Consider the following 4,510-nt stretch of genomic DNA (forward strand, 5'->3'; position numbering starts at 1 on the left):
TAATATATAACACTTTAAATTAGTTGGTTTGTATCCAGTAGTTTGTAACCTATTTATCAATGTAAAATATTGCTTTTATGAATATGCAAGTAGCATGTTTTGGACTAATAATATTGTAAGTATGAAAGTTTGGGTCTTTCAGAAATACGAAAGTTTGGGTCTTTCACAGATCACAAGAGATTGAAGTATCTGATGGATCAGCCCAACCTTAATATGCCCCAAAGGAGATGGCTAGATGTGGTAAAGGATTATGAGTGTGAGATCCTGTAGCACCCAGGCAAGGCTAATGTTGTAGCCGATTCCCTGAGTCGTAGGGCGGAGAGTGCCCTGATACGAGATGTTTGTTTGAGATTGACAGTGATGACTCTGGTGTTGGACACCATTCGGGTGGCTCAGGTAGAGGCCATGAGACCTGAGAACTGCAAAAGAGAGTGGGTGATTGGACAGATATCTGAGTTCGTTGCCGATAGCCGTGGACTTATGACCTTTTAGGGTCGGGTCTGGGTGCCATTTGAAGGTGGGGAACGTACCATCCTGATGGAGGAGGTGCATAGATCGAGGTTCTCGATCCATCCCGGGGCCACTAAGATGTATTTGGTCATGAAGGAGTATTGGTGGCCCTGTATGAAGAGGGATGTCGCGTGGTTCGTAGAGAGATGCTTGACCTGTCGCAGAGTGAAGGCCGAGCATCAGCGTCCGCATGGTAAGTTGCAGCTACTTGAGGGTCCCGAGTGGAAGTGGGAACAGATTTCCATGGATTTTATCACCAAATTGCCGAGGACTGCGAGGGGTGTCGATGCAATTTGGGTGATTGTTGACTAGCTGACGAAGAGCGATCACTTTCTTGCTATCAATGAGAGCTCTTCTGCTGAGAGGCTGGCAGAGATATATGTGAGAGAGGTGGTATCATGGCATGGAGTACCGATCTCGATTGTGTTATATCGAGATGTACGTTTCACTTCCAGATTTTGGAAGAAATTCCATGAGGAGTTGGGTACGAGGTTGCATTTTAGTACCGCATACCACCCATAGATGGATGGTAAGAGTGAGTGGATGATTCAGACGCTCGAAGACATGCTGCGAGCATGTGTGATGGACTTCGGAGTATGTTGGGACATGTATTTTCCATTGTCTGAGTTTTCTTATAACAACATCCACCATTTGAGTATCGACATACCTCCCTTTGAGTTTTTGTACGGGAGAAGGTGTCAGACTCCTATATGCTGGGGAGAGTTTGGGCAGCGGGTGATGGGTAGCACAGAGTTAGTGCTTCAGACGACAGATCAGATACAACAGGTTAGGCAGAGGCTGCTGACAGCTCAGAGTCGCCAGAAAAGTTATGCGGATAGGCGAAGGTCCGAGCTTGAGTTCCAAGTGGGAGACTTCGTACTCCTGAAGGTATCTCCTTGGAAGGGAGTGATCCGATTCAGATAGAGGGGCAAGCTGGGGACCTAGTACATCGGTCCGTTCAGGGTGATTGTGAGGGTGGGCAATGTAGCATACCATCTAGAGCTACCTGCGGAGTTGATCCAGGTCTATGATACCTTCCATGTGTCTCAATTGAGGAAGTGTATAGCCGACGAGTCGACAGTGGTACCGTTGGAGGATATTCAGTTGGATGCCAGTCTGAATTATGTGGAACGGCCAGTTGTGATTATGGATCGGAGGATCAAGGTTCTGAGGAACAAGGAGGTGCCCTTGGTGCAGGTTCAGTGGCAACATCGGAAAGGTTCCGAGTTGACTTGGGAGCCAAAGTTGGTGATGCATGAGTAGCATCCAGAGTTGTTTACGGAGTAAGACTTCGAGGGCAAAGTCTGATTCTAGTGGGGGAGAATTGTGACATCTGGATTTCCAGGTATTATATTGTATCATTTATTTTTGGAGTTAAGAGAGAGGACTCGACGAGTTAACACCTAGACTCGTCGAGTAGGATTGTGATTTGTTGACTGATAAATGAGGGGACCCGACGAGTCGGTAAGGGTGGACTCGCCGAGTCCGTGCTGATGACTGAAACCCTAAATCCCCAGGCCTGAGCCCTATTTAAAGGACTTTATAGCCTCCATTTGCGGCTACCAGTCCAGAGAGAGGTACCCTAGCGATTTTGAGCGAGTCGTGAGAGAGCTTGAGCTTCTTTGTTCGTTTTTGGTGTGATTTAGCCAAAGAGGAAGGGCTTCTAGCAAGAAGGGGGCAAGAGGACTTCATTTCAGGAGGTTTTCAGCTTGGATCTTCATTTTGAGGTAGCTATTCAACCTTATTCCTCTGTTTTTGCTTAAGAGTATTGAATATAGGGTTTTCTATATCTTTTATGGCTTGTGTGGTTGAGATTTAGTGTCCTATTGAGTAATAAACTCAGGATCCGGACCTTTTGAGGTCCAAGGAGCTTGAACCACCTTGCTTTTTGTGGTTCTATGGAGGAAAGGGATATAGGTTGCCATGTTAGAAGGGATTTCACCAAAATAAGCCTAGAGTGCCTTGCATGTGTACCAAGATTCGATCTTTACGTGGTTATTGGCAATGGGGAAGTCAGATCTATAGATTAGGAAAACAGATCTGACCTTAAAAGGTCAGATGGGTGTTGTCATGGGAGCAACTTGCTGAGTTAATGTGTGGACTCGACGAGTCGAGTCGGGGTTGCCCTACGATTCGTTACTGAGTAACCCGGCGAGTGGAGAGGGGACCCGTCGTGCCAAGTCAAGATTGGAAGGATTCAGAGGACTAGTGTGGACTCACCGAGTCGCCTGAGTGCACTTGACAAGTCTGGACAAAGTTTGACCGTTGACTTCATTGACTTTTAGGGTTTAGTCAATGTTTGGACTTATGAGCCATTAGAGGGGTAAACTAGCCTTTTACCCTTATTAGAGAACTTATAGAGAGGGGTTAGCCTAGCCTTAATAAGTTGTATTAATTAGAGTAATTATTATGCCATTAGGTGGAGGCTAGTGAGTTCGAGGTTTACCGAGTTATCCGAGGTGAGTCTTCTCACTATACTTTACCTTGAGTTTGTAATTAGACTTATGTGATTGAGTATTTTGCATGCTATTTGTGTGATGTGTTGCACAACATTATTTCTATGTGATTTATGTTGTGTGTATATCAGAGTTTACAAAGTTAGGACCGGAAGGTCCACAGAGTTAGGACTAGAGGGTCTACAGAGTTAGAGCTAGAGGGATCACAGAGTTATAGCCTCGAGTGGCTATTATGTGTTAATGTGGTATCTTGGGGAATTCACTAAGCATTTATGCTTACAGTGTTTTGTGTTGTGTTTCAGGTACTAGTGAGGATCGTGGGAAGGCGCTGACATGATCAGTACACACTCTTGGAGTTTTTATACATTTTGATCTTGGGATGTGTTTTTATGGATTTGATATGCGATACATTGGGATATGAGAATGTTTATGAATTAAAATTATAAATTTTAAAAGTGAAAAATTGTTTTGAAATTTACATTGTTGTTTATTTAACTTTTTTTTTTTTTTATTTTTTATTTTTATAAAGAGGCGTTTTATAATGGATCTAACAGAATATAAAATGTGTTACATTCTGATACACATGTATATATAAGGGTGAACATGATTCAATATTCATCACTCCCATCATATACCATATCAATTGTAATTGTTTCAAAATTTTTTGCTATCAGTATTATACAAATTATATTTGGTACCAACAATCATAAATTTGGTTTTTATAAATTGATAATGATATATATCAGTTTCTTTATAATTTTTTTTTATCGTAAGAGCAAGGTTGTAGAATTCGCTACTCAGTACTTGTTCGACCGACTACCGAGTAGCGAGTACTCGGGGAGTACTCGTATTCGGTAATACATGAGTTGATTGAAATATATAATAAAATTAGATACATGTGAATACATGAAAACTGAAAAACACATAATTTTATCACTTCATGAATAATTATTGAAAATTTAAGATATATATATATATATATATATATATATATATATATATATATATATATATATATATATATATATATATATATAGTAATGATCACATATGTGTGTGCTAAATAATAAATCATTAAGTATATTATAGATATTAATCACGAGTTGTGCGAGTTTTGCAACACTGTTGATTAAGTAAGGGGCCAATCAGGGATTACTCAGATTCTGTAACTCGCATCGACAAGGGGCCGAGTAGGGAGTACTCGGCCAACTTGACGAGTTTTACAACACTGTGTAATTGTTAAAAGATCACCAAAGATATTGGGTAATTTCTTTACTGTAGTAAAAAAATTAGTTAAACTAGTAAAAAAAAATCCACATGGTGGGTCAATGTTTTATAGTTAAAAATGCAATCTTGGTTTAGAAGTTGGAAAGCATACTATCTGTCTTTGCAAAAACTAAGGGGGTGTTTGGCTAAATTTTTTTTTAAAAAAACTTATTAGGTTCCACACCACTATTAGTTAAAAAAGTGTTTGCATGAAAATAACTTATTTCGGTGGGAAACTTCTAATAAATAATTTTTTTTATAAGTTACCATACACTTAG

The sequence above is a fragment of the Lactuca saligna genome, chromosome 6 (genome assembly GCF_052625555.1).
Source record: "Lactuca saligna cultivar CGN05327 chromosome 6, ASM5262555v1, whole genome shotgun sequence".
NCBI classification, from domain to species: domain Eukaryota; kingdom Viridiplantae; phylum Streptophyta; class Magnoliopsida; order Asterales; family Asteraceae; genus Lactuca; species Lactuca saligna.